Below are 17941 nucleotides of genomic sequence, written 5' to 3'. Positions count from 1 at the left end.
TAGGACCATCTTGTAGAAGCTAATGAGGACAATTTATGTTATTGTCCCTCGCCAACTTAGTGTTTAGTGATAGCAAGTTACTTATGTGAAATCAGTCAAGGCAGAAAGAAGTATTTACATCACAGAAATTTGCAAAGGCTGCATGTCAAGGCTTGTTTTTCATCACTAGTGAGCTCATTTATTAAACATTTTCCATCACTCTGACACCTATAATCGTCCAACCACATCTATCTATCTATCTATCTATCTATCTATCTATCTATCTATCATCCATCATCTATCTATCTATCTATCTATCTATCTATCTATCTATCTATCTATCTATCTATCTGAGTTGGCAGTCTCCTGTATCCTAGGGTATTCTGTGTATCAAGATTGACTTTGAACCTCTGATGTTCCTGCTTCCACCTCTACTTCCTAAGTGCTGGGATTACAGGCGTGTACCACCATGCCCCACTTATTCAGTGCTGAGGATTGTACCCAGGGCTTTGTGAATGGTAGGTGAGCACTCTACCAAGCCAGCTATTTTTCAACATCAAGGCTCTCCTAGAAAATTTGTACCAATTAATCACCACAGGAAAGCTAGGTTGGATTAGAGTCTCCAAATCCTAGCTCAGAAGTTTAAATCCCTGCTACCATTCGGTTTTTAGTGTAACCTTCAGACTACCAGTTATTATTTTGATGAGGACCTTTGGGTTAGCAATAATAACCTAGTAATCCAGAGTAAACTAGTAGGAGGACATAGAACACTGACTGTATCTGCCCATCCTATAGCATGGAGTGTGTCCTGGGGAAGGGAAAGCATATGAGAAATTATTTCCAAGCATATTTATTTCACCACTTCTGAGCTTTAGATTGTTGTTGAATTTCTTGCCATGTCTGTTTGTAGACCAGCCCTTTCCTGTTTGTATGTGCCTTCAGTACCCCAAGTAAGCATTCTTTTTCCAAGTAAGCATCACTGGAAAAAATGTTTGGGGCTTCCATTTGTCATTTCCAGAATATAAACATCTGTCAGTGTGAAATGGGTCAGTTATCAAATCAACATGGGAGGAGCTGAAAGAGCATCACATGATATGAATGATGAAGAGGGGAGTCTCTGAAAGAAGTGGGTCAAAATGAGCCTCACTTTAGTACCTTAACTTAGAAGGGGAAGGCTACAAAATAAGGATGAAAGGCTAACCTTGAGGACGTAATCTAGCTTCTAATCACATTCAAATATTTGGTACATCATCCTGTGCTTGGAGTTCAGTAAGAGCTCAAAGGAGGGGCTAGGGAGAATAGGTCAGTCAGTTAAGTGCTGGCCATCCTAGAAGGATCTGAGTTTGATCTTCAGAATTCTCAGGACACCCACCCCAAACAAAACAGCAGAACAAAAACAGAACAGAATAGAACAGAACACAGCAGAACAGAACAGAACACAGCAGAACACACCAGAACAGAACAGGACAGAATACAACAGAATAGAACACAACAGAACAGAACAGAACACAACAGAATAGAACACAATGAAACAGAACAGAACACAACAGAACACAACAGAATAGAACACAACACAACAGAACACAACACAACAGAATAGAACACAACGAAACAGAACAGAACAGAACAGAACACAACAGAACACAACAGAATAGAACACAATGGAACAGAACAGAACAGAACACAACAGAATAGAACACAACACAACAGAACACAACACAACAGAATAGAACACAACGAAACAGAACAGAACAGAACACAACAGAATAGAACACAACGGAACAGAACAGAACAGAACACAGCAGAACACAACAGAACACAACAGAATAGAACAGAACAGAACAGAACACAGCAAAACACAATGGAACACAACAGAACACAGCAGAACACAACAAAACACAACAGAATAGAACAGAACACAACAGAACAGAACAGAACACAGTAGAACAGAACAGAACACAGAAGAACACAACAGAACACAATAGAACAGAACACAACACAACAGAACACAACAGAATAGAACACAACAGAATAGAACACAACAGAACAGAACACAGTAGAACAGAACAGAACAGAACAGAACACAACAGAATAGAACAGAACACAACAGAATAGAACAGAACACAACACAACAGAACACAACACAACACAACAGAACACAACAGAACACAGTAGAACAGAACAGAACAGAACAGAACACAACAGAATAGAACAGAACACAACAGAACAGAACAGAACACAGTAGAACAGAACAGAACAGAAAAGAACACAGCAGAACACAACAGAACAGAACACAGCAGAACACAACAGAACACAACAGAACAGAACACAGCAGAACAGAACACAGCAAAACACACCAGAACAGAACAGAACAGAACACAGCAGAACACAACAGAACACAACAGAACAGAACAGAACAGAACACAGTAGAACAGAACAGAACAGAAAAGAACACAGCAGAACACAACAGAACAGAACACAGCAGAACATAACAGAACACAACAGAACAGAACACAGCAGAACACAACAGAACACAACAGAACAGAACACAGCAGAACACAACAGAACACAACAGAACAGAACACAACAGAATAGAACAGAACACAGCAAAACACACCAGAACACAACAGAACAGAACACAGCAGAACACACCAAAACAGAACAGAACAGAACAGAACACAACACAACAGAATACAACAGAACAGAATATAATATATGTGCACTTGGAGTACCAGGACTGGAAAGGCAAAAAACAGACACATCTCTGGGGCTAGAATGATTGGATAGCTCCAGGCTAGTGAGAGACTCTGTTTCTAATACAAGGTGAACAGTAATGGAAGGAAACACATAAAGTTTGGCTTTTGACGTTTATAGGCACCTGTGCATACAACATCTCCACCCCCTCACCCCAAAAAGAGCTGAAGGAAACAGGTTGTCTCTTGTTGGAATGGATATTTATCAAAAAAATTAAGAAAAAAAGAGGCTTATCATTCTGAAAAAACAGAAGGGTAGGAAACGCTCTATAAACAAAATCATTCTTGTTGATAGAGATTGTTGCCAATGAGATCTGCAAGGATCCACAACAGCATCAGAGAGATTATGATGCCATGCCCAACATCCAGATGCTCCCTTTGGTCGGAAGTACAATTCAACACAAAAATTTACCATTTCAAAATCCCTCACATATTGCTGTAGCCCCTTTACAAGGTTATGACTAAAAGCAGAGCCATCTGAAATAATCATTTATGAAATTACATGCAAATAGAAGAAATCATGTCCAAATTGAGGAAAATGACCAGTGTTTTTTTTTTTTAAATTCAGTCTTTGAAAAATAGCTTTTAAAATAAATGCCATGCAACATTCACTGTTTTCTTTTCTGGTTAATGAGGAGCAAAATGTGCCCTCAGGAGCAGCAGCCCTAGAGTTCAAATGATCAATGCATTTGGAAAAATTTCTTACCCTGCATATTGAACTTCAAGGCTCAGGAGGAAGGATTTTTATTGTGCTGTAAGAATGTTACTGCCTAAAGGGCTCCCTTGTTCTAGGAAGGATTGTTAAAATTAAGACTAATTACAATACAAATCTAATCCAAATTTTCCAAAATTTCAGAAGGAATGGTGGTTTAGTCTGAAGGTTTGAACTTAATTCTACCCTTTTCAGTGTCTGAATTTATCATTTACGCATTGCCTTTGAAATATCACTAATATAATAGATTTCAGCTTAATCTTGCAAGAACTAATTATTGGCACCAAGATTTGCTCACGGCACATCTTGCTTTTAACTTGCTTATAGCATAACCTTTTCTGCTTAAGCAGCTCCTCTGGTGACATTATCACCGTCTCACTGTGCTCATTCTTATACGGGATTGCAGCCCGCTAGGAACTGGAGGAGGCACGCACGTCTGCTTGACTTGTTTTACGCTAACATAGAGCAGTCAATTGCTCTGGTGTTCCCAGCTTCTCTTCCCCTTACTTTCTCTTCCCTAGGTTCTTACCTTTCCCTTATAGGAGTGAGACAGATGGTCACATGGTATTAGATAAACCAGGTCCCCTTAAGGCAGCTGGTGCTTTTCTTGTCGAGTGTGTGAGCTAATTCTGCCCTGTGTTTTCCTTAGGTCAGTCCACTCCATCCCTAGTATATACTATAATGGTGAAATCTTTTTGTGCTGGTTGAGAAATAGCTATTGCTCAGAACTCCATAACACACAAAGACTCCTTTCTCCATGTACCATCCTGGCTTCTAGTACCTCAACCTGATGCAACCCAGATATCCTTCCCCATTGCCAGTGTGATTGATTTCTGGCACAGGTATGGGCTTTGGAATTTATGCGGTGATTTAAAAAAAAATCTTTAAACTTTGCTTGTTTCTCTTATGTGATTTGAATCTATCCCTGTATGTATTTAGAAGATTAGTCAAAATAATAGTTGTTGATGTTATCTAGCTGCTCCCTTTTCTTCTCTTCCCCATAGACTACTCCATCAGCTATGGACCATGGGGACTTTGTTGGAATCCTTTGGCCTCAGTGTCCAATTGTAAGATGAAAACTAAGCATTGACCTCGTGGGATTCTGCAGATGTTCACGTGAACTTCTGCACTGGTCGTGTTCCTGACAAGTTAACTTAGTCTTCATTCACTACAACTATGTTTTTGTTTTCTATTGATTTCAAGGTTGGAAGTCCATTGTACCTTATTTAATCCTATCCAGTTATCCAGTTATTTGCATTCAAATGTCAGTATTTAGTATTCCTGCTTCTTCTGAACTCTGATTCAAGTATTCTTGGTAGAGTTACTCCAGTATCTGATACAGCTCAGATTTAAGTGTGTTTGGAACCTTTGCAGCAATTCACAAACCTTCCACTGCTAAGCTGGGTCTTACAGTCGATCTACAACTTTATTTCTACACACCCAGTCACCCTTTCCTAGCGCTCATTCATTTCCTTCCTTCTGAATGCGTTTCTCTTGGCTTTAATTTTCTACTTTAAGACTTGCATCTATTCTCCTTGCCTCTGAACACTGCAAATAGCTAGACACTATTTGTCTTGTTTCTCGCTATTAATACAATTTAGAGTCTCCTGTCTCTGGTTTTAGGACTCAATTTCACCATTGTTTCTTGGGAGCCTTTTCCTTACAATTGGGTTTTACATGACTCAGAGGCACAGACTAGAATTCAGACAGGGACGGGGAGTGTCAGGGAGGGCTTTTAAAGGCCAAGCGTTTGTTGAGAGATTACAAGGAGTGTGGGCTTTTCAAAATATGAACGCAAGCGAGAGAAAGACTTTTAAATCAATAATAAAAATGAGAATGTTTGCTTTACAAATGGCTCTATCTTCACACCTGATGCTTATGCAAGGTATTTAGGCTGAATCTATTTATTAATTTTTTAAATGTACCACATTAACAAAACTTTCAAATGTCATAGTCAAAACAAAGATGGGCAGATGGTCTGCTGATATAAATGGCTGGTAGAAATACATGCAGTATTTCAGAAGGATATGCTTTTAGGGTTTACCTGTTGTGAGTATCAGAATTGTGATGACACCCGGCAGGTGAGGCTACCTCGTTCAGTAAAATATCTGAAATAATGACAGTATCAGTAGGAGGTTGGGAATAGTTACTTACACAAGCATAGGCTTTTGAAGTTTCCTAAAATGTTAATTTGAGCACGAATTTCTTCATAAACTCCAATAGCAACCTAGTTGCTTTCCTAAGTCCAGTTTCTCTTCTTTGAACTGAAGGAACCTATGGTTATGAGTGAGAAAGATACCTTGGCCTGGATCTTTTCCTTCTTGTGCCCTGGTTTGGACTTGTCACTGTTTTAGTTAGGATGTCCTCCATCACGAGTACTACTCAAACCCATCTGCTTCTTGTCATTGAACATCTTCCAGGGACCCTCTCCCCATCTGGCTTGATTCAGAATTCATATGGAGTCCAAAGACCCTGGGATGCCCATCTTCTGTTCCAGTTCCCTTTTCCTACGCCTAGTGTTTGTCTAAGTCTGCCCATTACTCTGAAGTTATTACAGCAGTTTGCTAGGTCATCTTCAAAGGGAACGAGCTTAGAAGTATTCCTTGAATGTTTCTGAATCAAGGCCATTGGAGAATCAATTAATTCATTGATGAGTATGATACAGGCCTGGCAAACATCCTGTGCTGATCCCAGTGGCCAGTTGATTGATGGTGATGTATGTTGACTGCCACTGCCTCTGCTTGGTCACATGGTCGGTTCTGAGGTGGGATTGTAGGCAAAGTCACAGAAAGTGCTGCTAGGATGGCCACGGTGTGTGCTCAAATAAAGGGGATTTTTCTTTACTGCCATTTGGAGGGCATATGTGCTCAGGACATCTTTTTTTTTTTTTTTTTTTTTTGGAGCTGGGGACCGAACCCAGGGCCTTGCGCTTCCTAGGCAAGCACTCTACCACTGAGCTAAATCCCTAACCCCTCAGGACATCTTTTATTCTACTTCCGTTTTGTCTCAGAATGGACGATTATTTTGGTTTTTAATTTCTCTCTCACGGTAGAAAATTTTCCGTGACTTATGACCACTTGAAATTTAGACTCCAAGCAGAATTCTTAATAAGCTATGCTCTGTGTTCTTAATTTGGTGCTAATGCACATTGCACACTATTAGATGTGAGGGAGCTAGAATGTAAGCTGTGTAGGCAGACCTTATCTGTCTACCTCTCTGCTTTGTACCCTGTGATGGTTAATCTTTATTGTCCACTACATAAGACTTGTAATCACCTAGTAGAGACACCTCTGCATGGGTTTGTGAAGGCATTTCCAGGAAGTGTCAACGAAGGATGAGATGACAGTTTCCTCCATTGGAGAGTACCTTCCAACAGACATCCCAGGCATACAAAGGTCCAAGGAAAATCAGTGTCACTCATCTGCTTGCCTCAGCTTATTGCTGGTGAGTGTGTCCATCTCTGTTGCCCATGCTGTCATTCTCCACTGACATCAGAATCTCATGCAGTCTCCTCCAAAAATAGACTGGCTGCAATTCAGTGACTCTCTAGAAAACGTTCAGACCTTCATTTTGTTTCGGTGTGACAACTGAGGCATTCAGCGTTGTGGACTGAGGGTCTAGAGGGTTCTAGGCATCTGCAGCGTGCAGACTGTCATTGTTACCTATGAGGTGTAAGCCATTCTAGCAAATCCCCTTTATACTGGAGAAACATTCCATCGGATCAATTCCTCTTAGAGAACTCTGCTGACAATACTATAGTACTCAGCATGCATTCGCACAGCGGTGGCTTCTCTTGAGGTATCCAGTAAAGGTCATGCCTCTTGCTACTGGCATTGTGCCACTGTAGCATCATCTCTGGAAAGCCTCTGGATGTGGAGGAAGGGTCAGTTTTCCAAAGAGCCTTCATCTTAGAGGAAGAGCTACTTTAAAAAGCTCGTACTTAAAGTGGAGGTCACCGACTCCGTGTTATTCCTGTGACTCAGACAATAGATGTTTCTCTGTCTGGCAGCTCCTCTGGGAATTTCCTATTTAACTTGCTCATACCCATTAACTGTGAGCTACTATCAGCTGGCTTTCATGTCCATTGCTGGAGAGAATGGCTCTGTAGTGACACTGATAGCTTTTCCAGACTCGAGGGCAGGAAGAAAGTGAGACTTTGCACTTCTGAACCTACGTCTGTAAACACCACCATTTATATATTGTGTGCCAATTTTACTGTTTAATATCATTTTCTTTCCATGTAACAATCAGAAAGCAATAACAGATTGCACAGAGAAGCTAGTGGGTTTTATCCAAAGGCTAGAAATAAATTATGCTTCCTTGAATTTTCATTGTGTAGACCTCCTGATTGGAAACTTCAGGATGAATCACAAAGCAGTCAGCTCTTGCCTTACTTTTCTTTTCTTTTCTTTTCTTTTCTTTTCTTTTCTTTTCTTTTCTTTTCTTCTCTATCCTTTCCTTTTTTCCTCTTCTTTTCCTTTTTAATACGCTTCCATTGTCTTCTCTTCTTCTGTATTTTCATTTTCTTTTTGTCGTGTATATGGTGTATACAGGCGAACAGGCTCATGTGTTTGTGTTACCATGGAGGCCAGAAGGTGATGTTGGATGTCCGCCTCTATCATTCTCCACTTTACTTCTTTTTGAAATGGCCTCACTAAAGCCTGGACCTTGTTGATCTAGCCAAACTGGCTTGTCAGTCTCTCCCTTTGCCCACCACAATTCTGTCTCCCCTTCCCCTGGTATAGGGGTGCAGATGTGAATCAACATGCTTGATTTTTACATGGATGCTGGGAATCGAACTTAGATATACAGCTTGTTTAATGGGTAGTTAATCAACTGAATTCATTTCCCCAGTCCTGTCTTTGTTATTTGATAAGGTTTTCTATGAAGACCAGATGGCTTAGAACACTCCAACTTCTGGTATCGGACTCAGGAGTACTTGACAACCTGCGGTCTATTTTTTTTTTTAATGCAAGAACCTCCCCTCTTCCTTTTTCTCCTCCTCCTTCCTTTCCTCTTCCTCTTTCTTTTGAAACCTACATTAAATGAGGCACCCCTCCACTCTAGGGCATACTGTAGTTGTTATTATTACTATTATTATTATTACTGGAGGTAGTAGTAACAGTAGACTCCTAATTTAGTATACAAAATTCAGGATTCTATAGTGATATTTTAGTGTGTGAGAGACTATGCTTTGCCCTTACTTCTTGGTGACTGGTACGTTCACCTGCTCATGGAACACCCTGGCTCACCTGATATTCAGACACCAGTAGGCTTGTTCCTAATCAATTGTTATTAATAACATTATAAAATAACAGAGATGGCCATATGTATTAAACCTAATGAGGAAAGCCATTATGATCATAGCACAAAGTGTTAGCATCCACAGATCTCCAGAAAAACTAAGAATGTTAAGCCTGCTAGATTCTCTTTCCAATAGGAAAGAGGAAAACCTGTTCTTCTACCCAGAAGCTGGGAATTGGAGGTGATTAATAGCCTGGTGTTCTTTGTTCTTAACAGCTGAGCCATCGCTCCAGCCTACCTGGTGATCTTTGTTATCTGTTGGGCCAGGCCATATCAAACTCCTACAACCAGGACCAGAGGTGGCTAGTAATCTAAATGACCCTTACAGCAGGGGCTTCCCAGGCTCCTACAGCCAAGACTGGAGTTACTTAATAGTCTAAAGGACCCTACATTTTCTGTATAGCCAGAGACTCCCCCAGCGTCCCACATCCAGGACAGAGGTAGCTATTAGCCCAAATAACCTCTGTACTATCTGTATAACCTTAGTCACCAGGTCACACCCTTCTTCAGTCTTTTAAGTTAGTATAGGTTGTCTGTGTGTAGAATCCCTCTTTCTTGGAAAAATGACTTGCACCCTGAATTGAGTTTCAATGTAAATATACTTCTTAGTATAGCAGGGCTGGTATAACACTGGGACTCCCTCCCCACCCAATTATGCTGTGTTTAAACCTGTTGAGAAGAATCTGCCCAAGATCAGACTGCCCAAGTCTGATCCAGATTGATGAAGTCAATCTGATTAGAGATTTTATTTCCACCTCTTCCACAGTTTGCTTCCCTTCCTGGACATTTGCGGGGTCTTCCCATGCATGTGAGATCTCTGAGAAGTTCAATGCTTTATTAAAACCCCAGAATTAATGAAAAACAAAACAGACCCAAGTAATACATCTACCACCCCAGTTTAGGAACATTTCCTTAATATGGCTACCAGAAAATTTAAGGAATTGGTTTACAGTTGGGTTGCCAGGTGATATTGGGGAAGTCAGAATCTTTCCTTCTGGGTTCTTGACCTCATTATTAGAAGAATTTAAGACTGGACTCAGTGGAAACTCAAGGACAATTTTACTAGCATTTAAGAGAAAACATCCAAGGCAGGTAAGCTGCATCAGCAGCTGCCTGGAGGAGGAGAATGAAGAGGAGACGGGAGAGGCTGTGTCATTTGAGTTAAGCCAGCCTTGGAGGTAGGCCAGTCACAGAGTAGACAAAGACATGGTGGGAGGAGAGCCAGACAAAGGCAAGCAAGTCCAAAACATGCTTAGGAAAAAGAGAGAAAGAGGAAAGGTGAGTATTACATTTTTCTGGGACAGAAAAGCAGGCTGACTTATCATGTTGTTGGCTCTAAAAGGTACGGCATGAGAGGGCAGCCATTCTGGGAAGGAAAAGTACATTATTTCATTAAGGAGACAACTACTTCATCTAAATCTTTAACATGGCTCGGGGTGAACCCATCTTCCTTGGGGTACTCTTGCATTCCTGAAATGTGGTCTCTTAGGCAGGCTCCTGTCTCAGCCCCACTGGAATGTTAGATCTCCATTTCTTTGTTGTTGTAATTAAACACTGTGAAGGAGAGACCACTGAGGCATTCTGGAAAGGAAAAGTAGACCAGAGATTTTATCCTTTCATCTAGAAGGAAATATTTTTTCCTTGGTGGGGACTTTACTGATGCTGTATCAGCATCAACTTTGGGTGTTTCCCAAGGCTTGGGATCTTAACAGATGCCCGTCCCGATGGCATCACTCCTACTTCTGTCTGCATCTACAATAGGATCTCCACTTCTGAACTGGAAATGAATCAGCTAGACACCTCACCAGGAGGCTTCTGCTTGGCCCCAGAGAAGAACCATGTGCTGGTTAGTTTTTGTCACCAAGTAGAGTACTGGGAAAAAGAAACCTCAATTGAGAAATTGCCTCCATTAGATGGGCCTGTGAACACGTCTTTGGGGAATTTTCTTGGTTAATCATTGATGTGGGAAGGTTTAGTCCACGGCAGATAATAGCTAGCACTCCTGGTTAGATGGCCCTGGGTTGCATAAGAAAGCAGGCCTGAGAAAGCTATGAGAGGTAAGCCATAAAGCAATAGCCTTTCATGGCCTCTGCTTAATTTCCTACCTCCAGGTTCCTGCTCTGACTTCTACCACATATTGTACTATTACTTAAAAGGCTAAGGTTAACTAAGCTTCTTCCTCACCAAGTAACCTTTGGACATTGCTTGATCACAGTTACAGAGAAGCAAACCAGAACAGCCTACTTACTACTTCTGTTCTTTGTACCCATGGTACAGGCTCTCTGTACTGAACATGCTTCAGTCCCTAAGTTTTGTGTATTGTTCCTGTCACACACACACACACACACACACACACACTCACACACACATACACACACACACACACTCACACACATATATATATATATTTGTCTCTTACCCTATACACATTGCCAGCATTAATAATAATATATGAAATGTTATTTTATTTCATAAGTATTTTTATTTTTCCTTAGTCAATACAAAGTACCTACTATGTGCTGGGTGGTGATTTTGGCTTTTTCTATTGTCTCGTTAGATGATGGAATTTGCCTTACTTCCAATTGTGTGTGTGTGTGTGTGTGTGTGTGTGTGTGTGTGTGCTTGTATTTGTGTTTCTCACAGTCTTCCCATTTTTATAAATAAGAAGGTGATTAATATGTCCTTTTCTACATTTTGTTAGATTTCAACAGTAGAATCGCTGGGTCAAAGAGCACAAATATATTTATGGTTGTTCGTATATATTGTCACACTGATTTCTAGAATGTTTCTATAAATGTACACTGCTATGGCTGCTTTATGAAACTATTAATTTCACTGGATCCTCACTGGCATTTACTTTTACCATTCAGGACAGCATGGTGGCATACACCTGCAATTCCCCAACCCTTGGGAGGCTGATGCAACAGGGATTTCCAGTCTGAGCTCACTCAGGAATACAGAGCAAGTTCTGGGCCAGTGTAGTCTACCTCGTAAAGCTCTGCTTCAGAAGTCAGAAACCAAAACCAAAGAAAAAGGTTAAAGGAAGGGAAAAGCATAGTGTTTTTCCACGTTTATCAAGCTGCATTTTGTTGTTTAACTGGGCAAGGCTGGGAGGGTTTGCATGGTATGTTATCAGCCTGCATGTGAATTAGTGCATTGGGTTTGTGACCTGTGCATGGTCTTAGGGTGACCTGGCCCTTCATGCTATGGTTTGTGTCCTTTCCTGGGTCGCAGGCTAATGGAACAGTGACATTGTTGTGTCCACTTCCAGAATGACGCTAATGATCTCCTTCCCTTCTGCTTTAGCAAGCAGCTATGCTGGAGTCAGGACACCAGCCTGCAGGAACTGCCAGCAGGGACAAAACCCACAGTGGCAGGAAATTACCCTAAAAGGGTGAAAATTGAGAAACCACCCATAGTACAGCTTGTTTCCAGGATACGCTAGTACCTTCACGCTTAAGCAATTATTCTCTTAGAATCAATTTGGTGGTTCTTAAAAGAATAGGTGTTTTTTTTTTTTTTAACTTGAAAGGGGTTCAAGGGAAAAAGATAAAAGCTTGGAAAACATTTAATTTTGGTTTATAAAGCAGTCATTCTTCACCATTGAACAGAAAAAGTCATTCTTTGACACTTTTCCTTGTTTTTTTTTTTCTGTTTTGTACCAAAACAGATAGTCTCCTTTTAGGCTCCACATCTTTGTGCTCAGAGGGATGCAGATACCTGTGGGAGAAAAGGGCTAATGGTGTTTTATTCATTTGCAGGGAAAAGAATACACAGAGGCTTCTAGGCTACTTAAAGCCATGGATGTCTGGTGCCAGTGTGGTAGCTGTACCACAGGGAGGGAAGTGTCATGGAGGATGGTAAGTGACTGCTGCTTCAGTGGTTGAGAGATTGGTGTCTGTGGCCAGCTGCTTCCAGGCTGGAAGTGCAGAGCTCTTCTTCCCCAGCCTTTGTCTTTTTTATTATGTTCTTTAAAGTAACACAATAAAGTTTAATATGTGTGTGTGTGTGTGTGTGTGTGTGTGTGTGTGTGTGAGTGAGTGATTTGGGTATGTATGATCTTTACATAGTTCATAATTTTCACTTACTTGATATATCATTTCATATGACTTACTGATCACAAGGGACTTGGTGAGTATAACATATGTAGGGCAGACAGCCTTGTCTAGCATGCCCATAATGTGGTAGGTCAAGAAGTCAATAGTACAAATATACACAAGCTTTAAGTAAACTATAAAATAATGCCCAATCCATTTTAGAAACTTATTAGAGGTGTTCTAATTTGGTTTTCTATTGCTATGAAAAAACACCACAACCAAAACAATTCGGGGAAGAAGGGTTTATTTGGCTTTCAGGTTAGAGTAGAAACCAGAGCAGGAACTGCAGCCTGGAGTTTGACGCAGAGACCATAAAAGAATATTGCTACCTGGCTTCTCAAGACTCACATTGGCCCACTTTTCTTATATAATCCAGGGTCACCTGTCTAGGGATAGTAGAGCAGTTAAAGGGCTTTATGTCTCAATACAGACATACTTGATCACTCATGTTCATTTCTTTTTTATTCACAGTAGCCAGCAATTGGAAACAGCCTAAATGCCCATCACCTGAGCAGTGGATAATGAAACTGTGATGCATCTACACAATGGACTATTACTGAGCTATTCCAAGGCACGAAACTATGTAATCTGCATGAAGATGGTTGGGGTGAGAAATAATCACCCTTAGTGAGTTAGCCCTGACCCTGAAAGACAATCATCATGTGGATATTAGATTTTATAGATTTCTGTAGATATTTGTGTTTTGAACAGAATAATACTGAGGTTAGGTAGATAGTAAGTGACCAGGAAGGAGAAGAGGATCTTTTAAAGAAGGGGAAATAAAAAAGAGTATTATAAAGAGATAAAGAGGAAACTAGGAGGATTAAAAAGTGGGGGTGGGATGGGAAAATTAGATAAAGGAGGCAATATCGGAGGGACAACCAAAACCTTTAGGAAAGCCAAATGGAAACCTACTACAGAAGGAGCTCTCTTTCTTTCTCTTCATGTATGTATGTATATATATGAAATTTAATATATGGAATTATATATTTAGTATATTCAATATATATTGAGATATATATTGCTCAACTCATCTCAGCAACTAATTAGCAATGTTCTAATTTGGTTTTCTATGCTATGATAAAACACCATGACCAAAAAAACTCAGGGAGGAAGGGGTTTATTTGGCTTTCAGGTTAGAGTGCATCATGGAATCCAAAGCAGTAACTGCAGGCACACACACACACACACACACACACACACATATGGAATTTAAATGGAGTCACCATAGGTCTAATGAGGGACACAATGCTCCAAGTAGGCAACTTTGCTAAGCAAGACGTCCAGTGCCAGGAATGTGTTACATCCCTATTGAGTCTTCTGTTCAAACAGGATTCCACACTGACCCATAAAACATCATAGGCTATGGCCAAGGCTGTTAATGACCCTCCACAACTTGGTAATGAGGCCCCATTGTGGAAGAGACCAATTTTGTCATTGAACATGGAGAAATCAACAGGTGACCAGTAGAAGCTTCACTCCTACCAGTTAGCATTCACAGTGTTGGAAAGTACTCTGTGGGCTACGGGAGAAAATAATCAGCATTGTCACCTACCTACGAACCCCGAGACCTACCACCTTTTTCTTTTTCAAAATCTTTCTACCATTTAAACTCTGATAAACTGGTTACCCAGTCATCTATCTCTCTTTCACTTACCCTCTTTTTTGGTCTAGGGAATACATCTCAGGTTGACTAAAGAAACTGGAAAGCACTGTAAAATTTATAGTATTTATTTTTTTAAATATAATTTATTCTATGTTCTTTTTCAGCACATGAAAAGTATGTTAAAAATGGAAACATCTTTCCCTTCATTTGGAAGAGTAAAAGCTCGTACTTGGCTGGAAAATGACATCTAATGGAGGAGGATGATAATTGGTGCTGAGTAGAAAGCTCCAAGGTCAGGCATGACTCTTCCCTGCTCTGTGACACTTCGTCCTTGGCGAAGGACAGGAGGTGTTCAACATCTCTTCATAAAGGTCAGCTTTCTCTTTAGTCCCTACAACTCCCCTCCCCCTAAGCAGCAGCCCGCTGGTAGTATATTCAGCAAGCCTGATTTCATCAGATATAAATATTCCGAAATTCTCCTATTTCAAATAATTATGAATCTCCGTTGAGGTAAATGTTGTTTGGGGGTTTCTACCCCACCTTAGGTCATTTAGTTTCCCAGTAAAAAGACACAAAATCTTTATATTTATAATAAGCCTTAAAGCATTAGAGCTGGGTGGATATCAACCCCCATGCCATTTTATCTTCTTCCCTGTCAATAACCCCAAGATATCGCTTGCCATGTGCTGCTTGGGCCACTCCTATTCCAACAGGGTGATCGTTATAGCTATGTGCTCATGATCTGCCTTCTTCTTCCTCTCTCTTCCCTCTCTTCGTGGTCTCTGCCTCAGACCCAAAGCCAGAGAACTAAAGCCCCAGATGCCAGGATGCTAAAGCCTCAACTATCTCTTTTCTTCTCAGCTACAGGCTGTAGGCATCTTTATTTAACCAATAGTTTTTAAATTAAGAGGCAAGGGCTGCACAAGAAAGACTCATAAAAATGAGAATTCCCTGGTCTTGAGGCAACTAGACCTTGGAATACAGAATTTAGCATTACACTACCTAGCAACAGGCCAAGCCTCAACAGATGTCAGGGGGAAGAGAGCTGGAGTCCTGCTCCTCTAAGCTTTCCCTCTGTGAACATCAGAGATGAGCTATAAGAGTTCTAAGCCATGAAACACCAGGTAAAGCTAACAAGACAGTGTTGAGTAAGGGTTCTAGTAGTAGGCTACAAACATTGTTATCACTTCCCATAGGAGAAAGACTAGTGCAGAATGAGCTAGCATGAAAGTGTGAGAACCAGCCCTTGGTCTCAGGTTTTCAATGAGAAACAATACAGGTAGGCTTAAAACCTGATCTCAACATTATAAGATATGTAATCTATTCATCTGTTTATTCACGGACTGCATTGTGTCTGTTACACATTCTTTGGCTGTGGCCAGGGGCTCGGCAGATGGTGGGGGAGACGTGATGAGTGAGAAGCAATCAGAGCCTTTATTCAGCTAACTGGCCTTGAATGTTTCCAGCCACCGGTTCTTCTGGGCTCTCAGAGTGGCCGTGCATTTTAAGTCAGCTCCCCTTGACCTTCTTATTAAATGCTAACTTGAATATACTGGTTTTATTTCTGCCACGCGAAAAGCCACAGGAAAATTGCAGTTCTTTTCTATATTATGCCCTAAAAAGCACCGCTTGGCATTCCAGTTTGTCTTTAAAATCTTAGCTTAAATTTCTTCCTCTGTGAGACTCTGGAGAGTGATTTCTTTTCCTGTGTTGGTATAAGCTTGCACTCCTGAAATTGTGTGTTAGGACATCCAGAGGAAATATTAAACAGAGACTAGTATGCAATATGCCTCCTTAGAAAATCCTCAGGCAGTTGAGTCACAGGGTAAGACTCTTTAATGACTGCCATGCCTAGTGTTTATGTCAGATTGACACAAACTAAAGTCACCTGGGACAAGGGAAATTCAGCTGAGAAAATGCCTCTATAAGGATGACTTGTAGACAAGCCTGTAGAACATTTTCTTAATGATTGATGTGGGTTGGCCTTGCCCCCTGTGGGTGGTGCCATACCTACATAAGTGGGTCACACCTGGATAGGTGATCTTGGATGGTACAAAGAAAGCAAACTGAGCAAGGCATGAAGTCAGTCTCATTCCTCCATGGCTTCTGCTTCAGTTCCTGCCTCAAGGTTCCTGCCTCGAGTCCCTGACCTGACTTTCCTTACTGACTGATGGCAATATGGAAATGTAAGAGGAGATAAACCCTTTCTTCTCTGAGATGGTTTCTTGGTCACAGAATTGTATGACATCATTACAAACCCTAAATAGAGTCTAGAGATTAGAGACTTGTCTTTATTGAGCATTTACCTTGTGTTTATATGTTTCACTGTTTAGTTATAATATTTATGTATTGTTGGTATTGTGTAAATACTATTACCATTCATACAATTTATATAATTATTTTATTATTAAGTAAATATAAGTGTGAATATATATGTATACACACATACATATATATGTATATAATGTATACCTATCTGTATCATCCACCATATTGGAATGTTTGGTCCTCTTTTGTTGTTCTTCAGTTCTTATCTCTGTATAGGGCACAACACAGGATCTTTATAAATAACTGTCTAATAAGTAAGAAGAAATAAATGGAATGAAATTGCTATTGTCAGAGACAAGTTTAATGTTTTGTACTATTCTGAAAGATAGGACATTTAGTCCATGCTTTCAGGGAAGTTTTAGGGCCAGTGGATTCTTCTAGTGCACACACAAACTCTCTCTCTGTCTCTCTCTGTCTCTCTCCCTCTGTCTCTCTCTGTCTCTATCTCTGTCTCTCTGTCTCTCTCTGTCACACACACACACACAGACACACACACACACATTTGTTTAGCAATTTTCTCCAAGGAGCCTCTCTCTTAGAGAGAAGTTTGTCAAGACCCGGGATGCTAAGAGTAGTGGAAACAAAATCCAGCAGGAAGCTCACTTGGCTCAGGAAGTAAACAACTTGAATGGTTTAGGTCGGACTCTGAAACTGATCAGCTACATTAGGCCCCACCTTGCCCAAGCCTGTGTAAGATATAGGACTGCTAAGAAACACTCTGAGCTAAGAGACAACTGGGCCACCCAGAATGAGTAGAGACAACCTGATCTGCCCAGAAAACCCTCAGACCAGACCAGCTCCCTGGAAGAGACCAGTAGAGTTGCCTGGAAGAGCTTAGACCAACTGATCAATGTGGAAAGGACACTCTCCAACCTGCAGAGCAGCCTGTGGGTTTTCTAGCTTCATGTGCTGCCATCAGTGCTGGAGATGGCTTTGGTGGTGCCGCTGTCAACCATTCTGCTCTTGTAAGCAACTCTTTCCCTACAGTTCTATATGCAACTGCAATAAAGGTCAGTGATTCACCAAGTTGTACTCTGAGTAGTATTCCTCATTTGGTCTATCATTTGTTCCTTATTTGGGTTAGAAAGACATTCGTACATGTCTCAGGAATGCTGTTAGCACAATACTTTCTATGTGTGTATGTGTAGGGGATCCTTGTCTA

The 17941-nt window shown here is 40.8% G+C and overlaps 1 long non-coding RNA gene across 2 annotated transcripts in view; it reads left to right on the top strand.

Annotated features, from left to right (window-relative positions):
• The window catches only part of LOC108352339 (uncharacterized), a 76097-nt gene extending 59035 nt beyond the window's left edge, over positions 1-17062 (top strand). The window contains exons 1-4 of one of the 2 annotated variants that reach the window (XR_015633084.1): positions 10747-10805; positions 12510-12608; positions 13317-13452; positions 14616-17062. This is a non-coding gene — a long non-coding RNA (uncharacterized LOC108352339). Of the gene's footprint in view, positions 1-10746; positions 10806-12509; positions 12609-13316; positions 13453-14615 lie in introns of those variants that run through there. The other variant, XR_015633085.1, reaches the window with a different exon arrangement.
• Positions 17063-17941: the final 879 nt, after the last annotated feature.

The sequence above is a fragment of the Rattus norvegicus genome, chromosome 11 (assembly GCF_021556685.1).
Source record: "Rattus norvegicus strain SHRSP/BbbUtx chromosome 11, alternate assembly SHRSP_T2T, whole genome shotgun sequence".
NCBI classification, from domain to species: domain Eukaryota; kingdom Metazoa; phylum Chordata; class Mammalia; order Rodentia; family Muridae; genus Rattus; species Rattus norvegicus.
Note: the sequence above shows the minus strand (reverse complement) of the source record. Positions and strands in the feature narration are given on the sequence as shown.